Raw genomic sequence first — 19,215 nt, forward strand, 5'->3', positions numbered from 1 at the left:
TCATAAGAACAAAGAATATAAGTGCCCTAAAGGATGGAGTTAAGACAGGGCCTGCAAATGAAAAAGACGGGCCAGACAAGTAAATTGCCACTCCCAAATTGCGGTGGAAGAGAGGAGATTTTTAAAGATCAAGAATAAAGATGAGTATCAAGGCAAGATCGATGGATGGCAAGGTGATGGTGATAGCAAATAAAAACACCGCAAAGGATGGTATTAACACAAAACTTGTAAGGCGACAAGAAGTGAGAAGAAATCAAGGGAGAGATAGGTAACTCGCAACTCTCAAACTTTCTCAAAATAAAGGAGAGGCTTTTAAAGGATAAGTTTAAGGTAAGCATTTAGGTAGATGACATAAATATCGTAAGGGTCAAAGGCAATAACAGACAAGAGTATAGGAGAAAAGGTGAAGGCATAGAAGAGCTAGTGGTATAAGTACAATAAAGAATGGAGGTATGTCAAGGCTTACACGCGGTAAAGAATAGGACATTGCCAAGGATGAGATAAGTAAAACACCGTTCTCAAATTGGGATAGGAGATTGGAGATTTTAGATAACAAAAATAATGTAATCACCAAGGTAACATTGAGAGATGGGATAGGTGGATGCAGTAACAAACAAAAGCACAGCAAAGGACGAAGTTACAAACTCGCAAGCCAAAGAAGAGGATGTGACCAAGGTAAAGATAGGTAAAGTATAGCTCTCAGAACAAGACGGGAGAGAGGTGATTTTAAAGGCAGGTATGAGACAAACATCAAGTAAGATATAGAGGTGTCAAAGGTAAAGGTGATAATAATGAAAAGCACAAGGATAGAGTTCAGGCAAGACTCGCTAGGTGGCGAAGTGGAGAAAACAGTCAAGGGTAAGATAGGTAAGGTTGCAACAAAATGGTTGAAGTAAAGAAAATTAATTACCAAGTGGAGTTACAAGGAGACAACAAGATTACCAAGGATATGCAAAATAAAATGACCGCTCATGGATCATGAAGAAACAAAGGTGGTCAAGGGCATATTAACTAAAATGTCTTAAACAGAAATTGGGATATAAAGGTAAGCATATATAAAAATATGAGTATGCAAGATTCCAATGGTACGAGCATACCAAGACCAAGAGAGTACAAATTGCCAAAAAGATAGCGACTTAACAATAGAATAGGAAAGGGTTTCAAAAGACAGTAAGATCATGGACATATAATCTGAAATGTTTAAATAGACAGCATGGTTTTTTTATTAGAGGTAGGCATTGAAACAGGAGTATTGAATAGTCTAGGAGCACGAGCATGTCAATACCCAAGGAATAGAGATGGTCAAATGGTAGCAATTTAATAATGGATGAGGAAAGAGTCCCAAAAGACTAAAGGCTATGGTCAGGGGGCATCTACAAAGATGTCGCAAGCACAAGATGAGATCAGATCTAATAGATTGAGAGAAGTATAGACCATACTAGAATAAAATACTTTTTGGCAACAGGGCATATAGGAGCACAACATAGAATTAGTCGAGGTGACTAATATTTTGAAGCAGAATCAAGGATGAGATGAGGTAATAATCAATAAGTCCTTAAAACGGCCAATGCTACTCTAGGTCAGCGGTCCTATAGTCAGCACGGCTTTGATACCACTTATGTCACACCCGGTTTTGGAAGGTAAACCGAATGCGAACCATGTACGTGCCAGGATCAGAAATTCACGTACACAGCGATTACATAAATGACTCATCATAGCACAATGCTTCGAATAACAATAAAGATAAGTAATAATATGAAAGACTAGAGTCATTTACATAATATAACCAAAGTACACAGAACAGAAACGTAGCCAACGTAAATAAACCCACCACAGGCAGCTGACTGGGGGAGGTCGCTAGCCTAATCCTCAAACTCGCCGAAGTCCTGAAACTCCCGGAGATCCGCCTCGACGCCTTCTTCTTTACTTGAGCATAGATTGCACCAAAGGCAACCTGGTGTTTTGTGAAAGCAAGGGTGAGTACACATCAACGTACTCAACAAATGTCCCGTTTGGCTGAAGTGGACTAGCTTTTTATGTGGGGTTAAGCTCAAGCAGTTGCTTTTAGTTGGTCAGGTATTTATTATCAGTGGAAGCCAAGTTTTAGTAATAACCAACCCGTGAACCATTTCCTCATCGAGGAAACATCATTATCATCATCGAACCAAAATCATAAATAGAACCATAGCATCTTGAACCATCTGTATCTCTAATCAAAGAGGATCCCAAGGCCGCTCATAACCGTGAGCACGGCTGATATATCAGTTTCACTACCCTCTGCAGAGGTCGCACACTTTACCCATGAGTCGTGATTCCCGTTTTGCCCGGGGATCATGACTCCCCATTGATCACTTCCTAGGTGGTCCGGCAGGGTATCACTACGTAGCTTTTACAAAGATTCCCTAGAGGTCATAGCCGCCTGTTAGGTTTCTCCAGTTTGATAAACACAGTACCCCTCCCCGCAGGAGAGTGACTAACCAAAAAGCAAAACGAAAGAACCTCGGCACTCAGCCTCGGCAGAGCAAGCACTGTGCTTGGACCCCATTGACGACACGACGGCGAAGCAACTACACCTCTAGTTCCTCTAATTAATTAGCTAAGGGCATCCCATTTCACCCTCATGGTTGCACTGTTATCCCGGGTGGTCTCTCAACGAACAGGTCCTTACGGAGAGGTACTCGGGAAACAGCCCGAGTCCCCTAAATGCCACAAGTATATCATCATATCCAGAATAAAATCATAGTATCATCATTGTATCTCATCATATTCATTGATTAAAGTAAAGCGCTAGCATGTAGCTAACCATAGTAACCCAAAAGGTAAATCAAGGACAAGGTAAATAGAAAGCTAGTAAATCTTTAGGTTGTTCATAGTATGCGGGACAATGTATTATAAAGTAAATGGGACATGATGGGTCAGAGGACACTTGCCTTCACCAAACAGATGATCAGGGTCTTCGATCTCGTAGAACTCGAAGAACTGGATCATTTGGTCGCCGAAGCTTGATCGTCGATTCCTCGATGCTTGGAAACAGATCGCAATCTATTCGCAACGCGTAGCGAATACAAACAAGAACAAACAATCAAACACATATATACGCATAAGAACATTACACCATACAAGATAAAATGTAATAAAACATTAAATACGAAAAGGAACGTGTTACTATGGTCACGCGAGGAAAAAGAAACGCGACAGTCGAAGCTACGGTCGAGAAGTTATCGCGTTTACGCTAAACGAATATAAAATAGGACATTTAATTCGGTGTTATCGAATATAAATTATAACTACTATTTAATTAGAGCGAGAGATTCTAGGCGAGACGAATTTACAATGCGCGAAACAATACAACAGCGTGTAGACGACGCGCAGACAAGCGCGACAAAGCACACGAACGCCGCATGAGACAGTGCGCGCGACAAGCGTGAACGACGCGCGAACCGGCACGTCACCACATGTGGAATAACACGCACGACAGGCGAGAGAACTAAATAGGTGACGTGTTTATACTAAACAAGTATTAATAAGAATATTTAATTCGATATAATTATATTAATTAGCATTTATGAAATATAGATTAAAGCTACTTAGTTTTGACTAACTTACTGTTTTTATTGTGGATGATTAAATAAATAAATAATTAACTGACATGAGTGATTATAAGCGAATAGTTTAATCTCGCGCGCGGACAACGCGCGATACGCGCGAACGGCGCGGCAAGGCGCGCGACACACGCGAACGGCGCGCGGCAACACGTGCGAACAATACGCGCGACACTCGCGAGTGATGTGCGACGAAGCGGACAAACAACGCGTGACGACACGCGCGGCAGCGCGCGAAACGGCACGCGGCAACACGTGAAACAGCATGGCGCGTGAACGACACGCATGACACGCGCGAAGCAACGCACGTGACACTCAAGAATAACATATTGATGCCATGTTTATACTAAGAATCTATTAATTTAAAACTGTTGAGTTGACATTAATCATATTAACATGTATTTAAAAAACATAAATTAAAACTATACATTAGGTTTAATTGGAAGGTCATTTTTAATAACTACCGAACGAACAATTAATTAATTAGTTAAATAAACATGTGTCATGACCAAATAGTACTTTCAACGAGTATACAATATTATTGCGAAGTTGACACAACTAAAACGAGTCGAAATAAGTTTACGATGCAAAAGATATTGAATACTTAATCAGCCACAGTTTACGACGATCTGACGCAATTCTATTGGCTGATGGCTTACCACACTGAGAGCCACACAAAGAAAAGCCACAAAGCATCCTGGGATCTAGCTAGATCGTGGTGCACTAGGAGATTGAAACGTGGCCATGAATCATGGGAATAGACTAACGGTTCCCTTTTCTGGCTTCTTCAACCCACGAACACATATTTTCCTCTCTCCTACACCTTTGACGGAACGAGTGGTTGCAAAGCACGGGGGTCGCATGGGAGGCAGGGCACGGCTGGGTGGGCTCGCCGGCGAGCGGGGCTTACGGTGGCGATTGGGCGCGCAGGGACTCTGCCCTGGCCGTTGCGCCTGGCAGCAGGCCGGCTAGCTGTGCCGTCGTGCCGAGGCTGGCGGTTCGGTCAGCCATGGCCGCGAAGGGCGTTGTAGGGAGGGGCTGCAAGGGTAGACGCACGACCACACAACAGAGAGAGCGAGGACGGCTCAGCCGACTTCGCCGGGGAAGCGCGAATGACGATGGATCGCCATTGCCACAGCTCGGACGAGGCAAAGAAAACAAAAGAGATGGCCACGCTCTGTACTCTGACCTTGCGACGAACTCGATGAGGGAGAATCACGGGCGTAGCCTTCTCCGGGCATGGCAACGCGTAGCTTGGCGGCGAGCGCGACTCCAGGACTGCTATGTAGTTGAACTGCAGGGGGCTTGAAGTCCGAGCAACGTGGGCGGGCCATGATGGAGTGGGGGCCAGTTTCCTTGGCGTTCGGATGCACGGGGCTGAGGCAGTTGTGAAGGGGGAAGCAAGGAGATGATATGGGGGCCCGCTGCGCAAACAACGACTGGGCGAGGGGAGGCTCACGCGGCTCGAGCAGCCACGCGTGTGTCCACGTGCAACAGGGTGCGCCGGGCTGAGGGAAAAAGGTGAGGAGAGGAAATTTGTTTTCCCTTTTTTTATTCTTTTTCTTTGTTTTTTTATAGGTATAGATATATGTATTTATATATATATATGAACATATTTATTTATTATTTGATCATCCAAAAGTAATATTTTTTCTGAACGGGAACACCCTAAGACTATTGTAGCAAACAAGAAGTTGTGCCTCGACATGAGAAACACACATGTAATCAAAATAGTACCTATGTATTCCAGATAACTATCCCTTATTTAGAAAAAGAAAAGAAAAGCAAGGAAAAGAGAGGGTAACACCTGAATATGGTGGGTATTAGAAAAGAAATTTTATACCCTAATTTCAGGGTGTTACACTTATAGTCTCCTCCATGCTCGAGCGCCGACTATGGCTGCTACTACAACCCGTCTGCGACGAAGAACCCCCATGAGATTGCAACTCCTTCGAATCGATCACATCGATAAACATATAATACCTTGAAAAACAAGAAAATTGGCTATTCGGTCATAATTTCAATCTTATTGAAATTTTTTTATAAGTTTATACCGTCCATTGGCCTTTTCTCTAATAGAATGCAACTTCAGTATCGATGGTAGACGCCCCTCGCCAATCATAGTCTTCACCATGCTTCCTAACCATCTCCTACCTGTAAGTCTCCCGCAATACAATATGAAGGTTCATCACATATATAATGTATAGCTATATGATAAGAAAACATTAATCCTAACAACTACTAACCAGACGCTCAGCGACCGCCTGACTGCGTAGCTCATTGAGGTTTTCACTACTAACCAGTTGTTGCTTGTCTGTTTCCTCTACACCGACGTCAATCTGCTTTGTCTACTATTGCGTTGTTCTAGCGCTGACAACCCAACTTTAAGCATGTGCATATTTGTATTCCTTCAATCCCTAGCACTAGTTGATGAAATGCTAGTGGATTATAGATATGTGAAACATGTTGTTGTGCCTTTTATTCTTGTCGGAATCAATTTGTTCATCACTAAATTGCTATTATTTCTAACAAAAGATTTCGTCCTCTATATCTCCGCCGTGTCCAGCAGCGTACTCTAAATTTCATTGTCTATAACATACCAACTATATAAATAGAATATATTCTTGTACCAAACATGAATCATATTGCTCCTTACCGCTGCCGAACGTATGGATCGTACTACTGTTGCATGGCTTGCAGGTGTGCTTTTGGACGGTTAAGTTGCTGCTAGAGTCGGATAGCGGACGACAGACCAATAGGAAGACTCCAAAGATAGAGGATGCTCGAGTGCTCCTTTATTTTAACGCACTCTTTATAGGATGTTGTTGGACACGAAAATAAACCCATGAATAGGGCTCGATATCGAGCCAACTTGGTTCGGCTCGGTCGAACTCGAGCTGGCTCATTAAGTTAACGAGCTAACTTGGCTCGGCTCATTTACGAGCTCGAGCTGGCTTGTTTAGCTCGCAAGCTAAAAAATATGTATATAATACACAACAATATAATCAATCACTAATTAATTCTAGATCAATTTAACACTCGAATAGAGTAATAGTACTTATAATTTCACATACCACATGAATTCAACACCTAATTAACACAGTACATCACTTATTAGTTCATACACCACAAATGAAGGCTTTGTTTTACTCACAAATGCTAGCTCATTCAAGCTAACGAGTTGGATCGAGCTCAGCTCGAGCTGGTTCGTTAACAAACCAAGCTGAGATGCTAGCTTAGCTCGTGACAAAACTGAAACTAGCCGAGTTGAGTCAAACCGAACTGGCCATGAGTCGAGCGAGCTGACGGGCCACATATATTTTATCTAGCTCTACCCATGAATCGCTATGTTTAGAGTTCAAGACCATATCCAATCCTGAGCTCCTGGCATGACACGACCGCACAAGGTACCGTTGGAGAGGCATGTAAGGCCGTCTAAAGCACTCTATCCAAAGTTTACTTAAAAACACTCTTTTGCACTGTTCTGCTCTGTATATATTAAACTGTTCGTATAGTGGAATTTGAATATGGTTATGAGAATGACGAACCTGTTGGAGATAACCTAAGTAGCCAGCCAGGCGGGCATGACGGATAACGAAACCGTGGGATTGTCGGTGAGCGCGGTGGAGACCGGAGAGGGAGGAACGTGGGCACGACGGAGAACAGAAAATGCTTCACAGTCGGTGAGCACGATGGAGAGGGAGGAAGGCGGGCGGCGCGTGGACGGAGCTCCAGTGCGGTGGAGGACGACGGTAGTTGGCCAGGCACGGTGGAGAACGTACGTCGTCGTGGTGTGGAGCACGCCATGGTGATGGTGGTGCGGTCGTGCTGGAGGCTGGAGCACGCCGGCCGCGAATGTGCAAGCCTGGCAGAGCGCGGCCATGATGCTATACACACGGTGACGTTGCGGCCGTGACGTTGCGGGGGCGCGTGGTGGAGCACGAATGCACGATGCCACAAAATCTATTTAAATATACTCCATTAGTCATAGTTTATTATTCGCGTTTGACTTTTTTTATTATAAGTTTGACTAATTCATCTTATTCAGAAAATTGTGAAAAAAATTAAAAAAATCGTTGTTGTTTTATTTATTATCAAATAAACTTGACATATGACTTATTTTTTTTTTCATTTTTTCATGAATTTTTGAATAAGACGAATGGTCAAAGTTTGAGTTAAAATAGTCAAACGAATTATATTTTAAAATGGAGAGAGTACGTGCTAACTTTATATATTATTTTGTTGTAATAGATTAAAGTCAGTTGTTCGAACTGATATAGTTATAATTTATAAAGACAAAACACTATAAAACAGTTGAAACCATTTTAGATTAAAGTCAAATGTAAGGGCTTGCGCACGTGGAGTTTCGAAGTACAGGAGACCTGAGCGGAGAGTGTTTTCTTTTTAGCAACACGAGATCGGTGCGAGGCGGGTAAGCATCCAGGCCTACCAATGCAAGCGTCCGAAAGAACGGATGACAGACATGTTCAAGTACACATATATACTATGTGTTTAGTTGCCCGCACACGCTTGTAACCAGACTCTCTATATGTATTGATCAAGCATCGGCCTGTGTTTGGTTGTTTGTACGGAACAGACGTGTGTGGGTGTAATCCAAACCAAATCGAGCAGGGTTGCCTATATCCACGGAGATGCGGCTCAATGGTGTATCTGATGAGACAGGTTGTAGTGAGCCCGGTGCTAGAGCTAGACGACAATGGATGTTGTGGTTCCTGGACGAGTTCGACGATGACTCGTGTTCTGCGCATCAATAGCGCGTCAATCGTGAACAAATATAGGTTCATTTGGAGTCTTGGTAGAATCACTAAAATTGTTGCCGCCACACAAGAGAAGACAAACAATCACTATTCCCCTATATGGGTCGGTTCGTTTCCTCCGGAATGGTTTCATTAAAACCGTTCCACCTAGAATGATAAGTTTATTGTACTAATATTGATTAACTACAAAAGTTCTTGGCCTCAATCCAATATATCTAAACATGGCCTAACTCTAGTTCTATTTCCAAGGATTATAAAATGGCCAAGTAGATCGTGCTAAATGGACCGACACTAGACACACTACAACCAATAGTGCTTCGGCACGTCATAACACGATTCATATAGTGGTCGTGCCAGCACGACACGAATCTAGTGACATGCCTAGGTCGCTACCCTTGCATGGTGGGCTGGCCCGAACACGACATGATTAAGTGGTCGACATGAATAGACACGGCTTAGACCAACTAGTGATCTGCGGATGCGATTCTGGTGTGTCTATGTGATTGTGAATTGTGATTTGTCATAGTTTTAAATATAATTAATCCAGTCTATATTGGTATGAATATTTATGTTTTAAAATTATATATGCAATATTAAAAATATTCTAGATCTTTTGAACTCTTAAAGTGAAATAGTATCTAGTACGAGCACTACTAGGTACTCGTGAGTATTGCACGACATGATTAGACACTACAGTGTCGTGTCTATATCAATGGCTGGGTACGTTTACTGGCACGATAATGATTACCAATAGTGTCTGATAGTGTCGTGCTTTTATAGTACCAATGTCGTACCATACCACACGTTTTGGTGATCTGTACCAAGGATCAAGATGTCAAACACACCCATATATTGTCATGTAATTTCTGTACTAAGTTGATCTAGGAGCACTAAATACTAAAACCATCTCGGTCCAAAAAGGATGCAACTATATCTTGACCAACTATATTTGTTATAAATACATATTTTATATTTAATTTGTTGTATGCACTACCAGAATCTCGTTCTTTGCCGAGTGTCTAAAATACTCGGTAAAGAATACTCGGCAAACATTTTATCGGCAAAGAGTTCTTTACCAAGTACTTTTTTCGGACACTCGGCAAAGACTTTGCCGAGTGTCCAAAAACACTCGGCAAAGAAAAGCACTCGACAAATTAAGAATCGAAAAAAATCCAAAAAACAGCAAAACATTTTTTAAAATTATATGAACAACTCTCCAACCCTACACATGTTACCATACCCATCGCTCTATCATTTTCACTATTTTGAATCAAATTTACATGTTTTGTGAATGGTGAGATTCAAACTCGCAACATCTCTTTCGTACATACCCTTCTATACCACTACACTACTACATCAATTATGTCTATATTACGTTTTCATTCCTCATATACTATAACAAAATGAGAGTAATTTGATTATTTAAGGCACTAAATGAATTTATTTGAAAATATGACCAACTATAAAGTTGCATAATTTTTCGAGATCTACAAATTTTATTTTGATAGTTTCTACACCCGATGCCATTTACAAAATTTGAATTCCAAATTTGAAAACTTCACACGAATTTTTCAATGATAAGATGATTTCAAATAAAAATGTTGTCAAATACAAAGTTTCATTACATTTCAAGACCTACAACTTTTATTTTGGTGAGTTTTCATCCGAGATATTTTGAAAAATTCAAATTTCAAAATTCAAACATAGTTTTGCATGACAAGATGATTTCAAACCAAAACATTGTCAACTACAAAGTTTCATAACTCTTCAGTACCTACAACTTTCATGTTTGTGGTTTTTTTCTTTTGAGGTCGTTTTCAAAATTCAAAATTTAAATTTTTTAAATTCAGACGTAGTTTTCGTTGATAATATGACTTCAAATGAAAAAGTTGCCAACTACAACAAGATCTACAAAGTTTATTTTTTTTGTTTGGTCATTTGTTCATCTCACATGATGGTTCTAACAATATGCACAAATTCTATATATCTCTCTCGTAGTTTCATAAACTACGAGAGAGATATAGGTTTTATGAATAAATTTATTTTTATTCATATGAAGAAATGTTCAAAATATAAATTGTACATCATGATGAGTTATACAAATTTGTAGTTGAAAACTTTTTCATTTGAATTAATTTACTGCTTTAAAATACAATTTTTAAATTGTCTTTGCCTAGTGTTGAAAAAAAGCACTCGGCAAAGAGCTCTTTGCCGAGTGCCGAAAAAAACACTCGCAAAATATTTGGTACTCGGCAAAGAGCCAAATTCTGGTAGTGATGCCATAAATTTTACTGTTTTTTTATAACCTAGCCTTTTTCGTTTGGCTTTAATCCGTACTGGCTTCTACTTCTACAATGTTTTTGTCTCTATGAATTATAGCTATAGCAGTCCAAACAGAAGCTGTTGGGGACCATAATTAGGGGTACCCTCAAGACGCCTAATTCTCAGCTGGTAACCCCCATCAGCATAAAGCTGCAAAGGCCTGATGGGTACGATTAAGTCAGGGATCAGTCCACACGAGTGACTCGATCACGCTTCACCCGAGCCTAGCCTCGGCCAAGGGCAGCCGACCTCGAGAGACTTCCGTCTCGCCCGAGGCCCCCCTTTTTACGGCGGACACATCACCGGCTCGCCCGAGGCCTTGGCTTCGCTCAGAAGCGACCCTGACTAAATCGCCACACCGACTGACCGAGTTGCAGGAGCATTTAACGCAAAGGGTGAGTCAGACAGACAGTCAGGCCTTGCCAAAGGCGCCACGGCGAACTCCGCTCCGCCCGACCCCAGGGCTCGGACTCGGGCTAAGACCCGGAAGACGGCGAACTCCGCTCCGCCCGACCCCAGGGCTCGGACTCGGGCTAAGACCCGGAAGACGGCGAACTCCGCTCCGCCCGACCCCAGGGCTCGGACTCGGGCTAAGACCCGGAAGACGGCGAACTCCGCTCCGCCCGACCCCAGGGCTCGGACTCGGGCTAAGACCCGGAAGACGGCGAACTCCGCTCCGCCCGACCCCAGGGCTCGGACTCGGGCTAAGACCCGGAAGACGGCGAACTCCGCTCCGCCCGACCCCAGGGCTCGGACTCGGGCTAAGACCCGGAAGACGGCGAACTCCGCTCCGCCCGACCCCAGGGCTCGGACTCGGGCTAAGACCCGGAAGACGGCGAACTCCGCTCCGCCCGACCCCAGGGCTCAGACTCGGGCTAAGACCCGGAAGACGGCGAACTCCGCTCCGCTCGACCCCAGGGCTCGGACTCGGGCTAAGACCCGGAAGACGACGAAACTCCGCCTCGCCCGACCCCAGGGCTCGGACTCCGCCCTGACCTCGGCCAAACGACCTCCGCCTCGCCCGACCCCAGGGCTCGGACTCGGGCTAAGACCCGGAAGACGGCGAACTCCGCTCCGCCCGACCCCAGGGCTCGGACTCGGGCTAAGACCCGGAAGACGACGAAACTCCGCCTCACCCGACCCCAGGGCTCGGACTCCGCCCTGGCCTCGGCCAAACGACCTCCGCCTCGCCCGACACCATGGCTCGGACTCGGCCTCGACAACAGAAGACAGACTCAACCTCGGCTTCGGAGGAGCCCCCACGTCACCCTGCCTAGGGCACAGACCCGCCACGTCAACAGGAGGCGCCATCATCATCCTACCCCGAATCGACTCGGGTCACGGAGAACAAGACCAGCGTCCCATCCGGCCAGCTCCGCCAGATGGGCAATGATGGCGCTCCACAAGCTCTGTGACGACGGCGGCCCCCAGCTCTCTTACGGAAGCAGGGCGACGTCAGCAAGGACTCGACCGCTCCAACAGCTGTCCCTCCGCCAGGCTCCGTCGCACCTCCGACAGCCACGACATCACGCCAGCAAGGTGCCAAGACCTCTCCGGCTGCCACATTGGCATGTACCTAGGGCGCTAGCTCTCTCTCCGCTAGACATGTAGCAATCTGCTACACCCCCCATTGTACACCTGGATCCTCTCCTTACGACTATAAAAGGGAGGACCAGGGCCTTCTTAGAGAAGGTTGGCCGCGCGGGACCGAGGACGGGACAGGCGCTCTCTTGGGGCCGCTCGCTTCCCTCACCCGCATGGACGCTTGTATCCCCCCTACTGCAAGCGCACCCGACCTGGGCGCGGGACGAACACGAAGGCCGCGGGACTTCCACCTCTCTCACGCTCGACTCCGGCCACCTCGCCTCTCCCCCCTTCGCGCTCGCCCACGCGCTCGACCCATCTGGGCTGGGGCACGCAGCACACTCACTCGTCGGCTTTGGGACCCCCCTGTCTCGAAACGCCGACAGTTGGCGCGCCAGGTAGGGGCCTGCTGCGTGCTGACGAACAGCTCCCCGTCAAGCTCCAGATGGGCAATCTCCAGCAACCTCTCCGGCCCGGGGCGGTGCTTCGTTTCGGGACTCTTGAGTTCATGTCCTTCGACGGCAGCTATGACATGATACTTCTTCCACCGCCGCGCGACAACGACAATGGCGGCCGACAACCCGCTCGCCGGCGGCGGAATCGACGACACCTTCCCCGCGTGGTGGAAGAACAACATTCGAGCTCGCTCCGTTCTCTCCCCCGCCAACGGAGGAGGAGGCGGGGCCATCAAGGCCAAGCGGGAGGCCGCGCTTCGTTGGCCGTCGAGCGAATCGATGCCCCCGACGCCCCGACGGAAGGCACGCCGGACGTCGACCTCGCGTGCAAGACGAAGGCAAGCGCCGTCCCCCCGCGACACGCTGACTCCGAGCAAGAAGACGACGCCGGCGCGCTCGCGGAAAGCTTGCAGGACGTCGCCCTCGTACCTGAGATGACGGTGCAACCAGTCCCCGATGTGACTACGTCGCTCCTCGTCGACCAAAAGGTACCGGCTAACTCCCATCTTGCGTCATTTCGACTCGGCCTCAACCCGCCAAACGACCTCGTTTTGGCGAGCGCTCTCATTGAGGCGAGTGCAACCCCACTGGGGTTTCGTATACGGTCGCCTTGGGACCGGCTGACGGACGTCTCAACCTACGGGCCCTCTAGGTCCGAGGAAGATGACGACCCCAGCGTCTGTCGGGATTTCTCCGGACTTGGCAACCCCAGTGCCATGCGGGACTTCATGACCGCATGTGACTACTGCCTATCCGACGGTTCCGACGGAAGCCGCAGCCTTGGCGACGAGAGCTGCGGCCCAAGCCGCGAATGTTTCCACATCGAGCTAGGGGATCCCTCCGAAGGCAACCGTCTCGGCATGCCGGAGGACGGTGATCTTCCTAGGCCGGTGCCTCGCGCCGACATCCCACGGGAGCTAGCTGTGGTCCCCGCTCCGGCGGGGGGTTACGACCCACAACTCGAGCAAGTCCGCGAGGCGCAGGCCAGGCTCAACGAGGGAACAGGAGCGCTTGAGCCGATCCGTCGGGACGTCGGGCAGGTATGGGCGGACCAACCCCTGGTCGGAGAAATACGTCACCTGCCCCAAGGTCTCCAGCACCGCGTCGCCAACGATGTCAGGGTCAGGCCGCCGCCCGCATCCAGCGGGGTTGGTCAGAACCTGGCAGCCGCAGCGATGCTCCTCCGCGCGATGCCGGAGCCATCAACCACCGAGGGTCGGCGAATCCAGGGAGAGCTCAAGAATCTCCTGGAAGGCGCTGCGGCCCGACGGGCCGAGAGCACTGCCTCCCGAAGGCAAGGATATCCCTCGGAACCTCATGCCGCGACTTCCCGATTCATACGGGAAGCCTCGGTCTACACCGGGCGCACGCGCAACACCGCGCCTGCGGCCCCAGGCCACCTCGGCAACGAGCACCATCGACGCGACCGTCGGGCCCACCTCGACGAAAGGGTGCGCCGAGGCTACCACCCCAGGCGTGGGGGGCGCTACGACAGCGGGGAGGATCGGAGTCCCTCGCCCGAACCACCCGGTCCGCAGGCCTTCAGTCGGGCCATCCGACGGGCGCCATTCCCGACCCGGTTCTGACCCCCGACTACTATCACGAAGTACTCGGGGGAAACGAGACCGGAACTGTGGCTCGCGGACTACCGCCTTGCTTGCCAACTGGGTGGGACGGACGACGACAACCTCATCATCCGTAACCTCCCCCTGTTCCTCTCCGACACTGCTCGCGCCTGGTTGGAGCACCTGCCTCCGGGGCAGATCTCCAACTGGGACGACTTGGTCCAAGCCTTCGCTGGGAATTTCCAGGGCACGTACGTGCGCCCCGGGAATTCCTGGGACCTTCGAAGCTGCCGGCACCAGCCGGGGGAGTCGCTCCGGGACTACATCCGGCGATTCTCGAAGCAGCGCACCGAGCTGCCCAACATCACCGACTCGGATGTCATCGGCGCGTTCCTCGCCGGCACCACTTGCCGCGACCTGGTGAGCAAGCTGGGTCGCAAGACCCCCACCAGGGCGAGCGGGCTGATGGACATCGCCACCAAGTTCGCCTCTGGCCAGGAGGCGGTCGAGGCTATCTTCCGAAAGGACAAGCAGCCCCAGGGCCGCCCATCGGAAGAGGCTCCCGAGGCGTCTACTCCGCGCGGCGCCAAGAAGAAAGGCAAGAAGAAGTCGCAATCGAAACGCGACGCTGCTGACGCGGACCTTGTCGCCGCCGCCGAGCACAAGAACCCTCGGAAGCCCCCCGGAGGTGCAAACCTCTTCGACAAGATGCTCAAGGAGCCGTGCCCCTACCATCAGGGGCCCGTCAAGCACACCCTCGAGGAGTGCATTATGCTTCGGCGTCACTTCCACAGGGCCGGGCCACCCGCCGAGGGTGGCAGGGCCCGCGACGACGACAACAACGAGGATCACCAAGCAGGAGAGTTCCCCGAGGTCCGCGACTGCTTCATGATCTATGGAGGACATACGGCGAATGCCTCGGCTCGGCATCGCAAGCAAGAGCGCCGGGAGGTCTGCTCGGTGAAGGTGGCGGCGCCAGTCTACCTAGACTGGTCCGACAAGCCCATCACCTTCGACCAGGCCGACCACCCCGACCATGTGCCGAGCCCGGGGAAATACCCGCTCGTCGTCGACCCCGTTGTCGGCAATGTCAGGCTCACCAAGGTCCTGATGGATGGGGGCAGCTGCCTCAATATCATCTACGCCGAGACCCTCAAGCTCCTGCGCGTCGATCTGTCCTCCGTCCGAGCAGGCGCAGCGCCTTTCCACGGGATCATCCCTGGGAAGCGCGTCCAGCCCCTCGGGCGACTCGACCTCCCCGTCTGCTTCGGGACGCCCTCCAACTTCCGAAGGGAGACCCTGACGTTCGAGGTGGTCGGGTTCCGAGGAACCTACCACGCCGTACTAGGGAGGCCATGTTACGAGAAGTTCATGGCCGTCCCCAACTACACCTACCTGAAGCTCAAGATGCCGGGCCCCAACGGGGTCATCACCGTCGGCCCCACGTACAAACACGCGTTCGAATGCGACGTGGAGTGCGTGGAGTACACCGAGGCCCTCGCCGAATCTGAGGCCCTCATCGCCGACCTGGAGAACCTCTCCAGGGAGGTGCCAGACGTGAAGCGCCATGCCGGCAACCTCGAGCCAGCGGAGACGGTTAAGGCCGTCCCTCTTGACCCCAGTGGCGACACCACCAAGCAGATCCGGATCGGTTCCGGGCTCGACCTCGAATAGGAAGCAGTGCTCGTCGACTTTCTCCGCGCAAACGCCGACGTCCTTGCGCGGAGTCCCTCGGACATGCCCGGCATACCGAGGGATGTCGCCAAACACTCGCTGGATATCCGGGCCGGAGCCCGATCCGTCAGACAGCCTCTGCGCCTCGGTCATCAAGGAAGGGTCGGCCTCGCCTTGGCAGAGCCCGACCCTCCCTCGGGGGCTAAAAAGGGGGAACCCCTCTACGTCAAGATCGGGCATACTTCTCCGTGTCAAAAAATTTTTTCAATCAAAAAAGGGGGCCTCTTGCGTCCTCCCGGCTACGTTCTCCCGGCTATGTCAGAAGCAGGGTCTCGAGGAGCGAACACGGGTACATGTAAATGGCAAGGCCGACTGAGCCGAGGAGCTCCTGTGCCTCCGGGTTAGGGATACCTCACTCGTCACCTGCCACGAAGAATGGCCCGGCTCGAGAAGCCACCCTATTATTGACAAGCCAGGACGAACACGTAGATGGAAAGAAAGGAGAGTACGACTCCATGCAAAAAAGACAAAGTGTTCAGGCCTCAGCAGCCGCGGTGAGACGCACATCCAACAAGAAACTGTTCAAACAAGAATTAGGCGCCGCCTTGGGAAGGAGCCGCGTCCTCAGCTCCATCCCCGCCGTCGGTGGGGTCCATCTCGGCCTCCGGTAACGTCGCAGGGGGAAGGATCTCCGCCTCAAAGGTGGTCGCCAACACCGCGCCCGGACCCGCGGCGACCGCGTCGAGCCGTTGGACCTCCGCTAGGGCAGCATCGTCTTCGTCAGGAAGACAGTACCCCTCACTAACCCGCTCCAGGTCCACAACGTAGTGGGAAGCAAGCACGGCAAAGGCCCGCCTGACGCCGTGGTGTAGCGCTTCGCGGACTCTGCCGCGCGCGTGATCACCCAAGGCTCGAAGGCGGCTCTGAGGGGAGCTTCCTGAAGGGACGTCGCCGGGGCCGAGGACACGATAAAAGTCCGAGACGGCCTCGGACATGGCCGCAAGGTCCGCATCCCTCTGCTCGGCAGCTCCGGCAAGCGCCTCAGCAAGCGCCTTGGCGGACTCGTCAAGGGCGGACTCAAGCTCTGCAAGCAACCAGGAGAAATACCTCAAGCACAAGCGGAGGAAACGGACAAGAAAGAGAACCAGGGAGGACCAAGACGTACCTCCGACTCGGGCACGATGCTCCGAGGCCGCGACTTGGGCCGCGGCTAAGTCAGCCGCAAGGGTCTCGGCACGGCTTTCGGCCTCGGCAGCCCGGCCCTGAGACCGGTCCCGTTCCTCGACGACCTGAGCGAGCTCCGATCGCTGCCGTTGCGCCTCCGCACGCGCTGCAGCCGCCTCGGCTCTCAGGTCGGCGCAGAGCAGCTGGAGGTCCACCACCTTGGCATCCTGCTGAGAAAGGCGCGCGGTAGCCCCGGCGAGCGAGGACCTCAGGGATCGCAGCGAGCCCCAGACATCAACCTCGCGGCGGATGAACGACGACTTGGCGGCGCTCCGGTCCGACAGATCCTGGGGAAAGGAAACAGGGCGTCACGACGGGTGTCTCGCCCACAGAAGGAAAAAAGGTATGCCCGAAACCGCTACCTGGAGGATTTTGGGGACGTCTCTGCAGAAAACCTCCAGCGACGACCGGAGCGACCCCACCGTAGCCTCTGCGCACTCGCGGAGCTCACCCCAGGACTGGTCCTCCTGCTCATCATCGAGAACAAAGACGGGGTCCGAGGCCCCGCGGGTCTGGAATCGGAGCAACGGGCGGCGGGCCTCGGGGCTCCGCCGCACAGCGACGAGGCTGCCGCCCGGCTGGACGGATTGCGCATCCACGCCCACCTCTTCTGAAGTCTTGGGCGCCGACGCATCGGCCTTCCCGACGCTGGCGGCAACTGGACACCCTTCGACAGGGACGGCGGCAACCTCGGCGGTGGCAGGCGCCGGCATGACCGGCACGACAGGCGAACTCAGGGCCGCGTGGGCGTCAGCCGCCCCCTCAACCACGATAGCCGCCTCGGCTGAAGAGCCGGCCTCGGGAGCCCGCTCCTCAGAGATTGGCGACGCCCGAGCCCCCAGTGGTGAAGTACCCCGCGAAAGGGTCGGTGGAATGGCGCTGGCCACACAGTTCGGCGCCGTCTTGAGGGCCTTCCGGGGTGCCAGGTCGGTCTGGCCATGACTTCGCTTGCTGGATATATAAAAAAAAAGGGGGGGGAGAGGAGGAAAGAAAGATCACGACCGAGACATATGAATGGGAAGCCAAGACGAAGACATTCCGTGATACTCACCCACTTCGGGCCATGATCCACCGCGCCTGGGGAGAGCCTTCTTGGATCCCGGCTCCCGAAACAGCCGCCGAGGTCCGCTCCGCCGGCACCTTCGGCACCACCCTTGCTTGGGGCGCCCGGGAAGCGGATTCCCCGGGCACGGCCGCGACGACTTGAGGGTCACCCCCATGCGCCACCACCACGAGCGGCGGCCCCTGGGGAACAGACGCCTTGGCCTGGACCACCGGAGCTGCCTCAGCTCCTCCGGTTGAGGGGTCAGATGACCTCTCGGTTCGTCCCCGTGCCTCGGGTCGGGAGCCCGACGCGCCGACTTTGGGGGCTGACGGAGTCGGCCCGCTCGGGGGCTGGCTCGACGGCTCCTGGCCGCACCCCAAGCTGGGCCTGAGGCCGAGACGAGCGGCCATGTCATCCTCTTCATCATCATCATCGTCATCATCATCGTCGGGCGTCTCCGGCGACGGCTCCCTCGGGAGTCCGTCCCTCTCTTGCTGGCGACGGCGCTTCTCCAAGGCGTCCCGAGCCCGCCTCCGCTCGCGGGCCCGGGCCTTCTCCGCGTCCTTCTTTTTCTTCTTCTCCTCCACGGCGACCCGCCGCGCTGCACGGTCCACCGCGTCCTCCGGGACCCGTGGCTGGGAGGGTTTGTGCCACCCCACATCCTAAAAGGAGGGGAGAAAGGAACCCGGTCATAAGGACCCGGGGCGACCCGATATACGAAGAAGGAAGGAGCGAACACTCACCAAAGTCACACACCCCTGGTCGGGGCGCATCCGAAGCTGGGAGTATGCGTGGGGGTCCGGCTTCCCCATCGCAGCCGACACCCGCCATTGGAGGGCGTTGAAGGGGAGAGGATCAGGGGACATTCGTGAGCCCTCCCAGTCAGCCTCCGGGGTCATCTCCCAGAGCGGCAGCCGCCGCTCCGCCAATGGAAGCACCCTCCGACGGTGGATAGCGGCGATCACT

This window comes from Zea mays, chromosome 1 (genome assembly GCF_902167145.1).
Source record: "Zea mays cultivar B73 chromosome 1, Zm-B73-REFERENCE-NAM-5.0, whole genome shotgun sequence".
Classification (NCBI taxonomy): Eukaryota; Viridiplantae; Streptophyta; class Magnoliopsida; order Poales; family Poaceae; genus Zea; species Zea mays.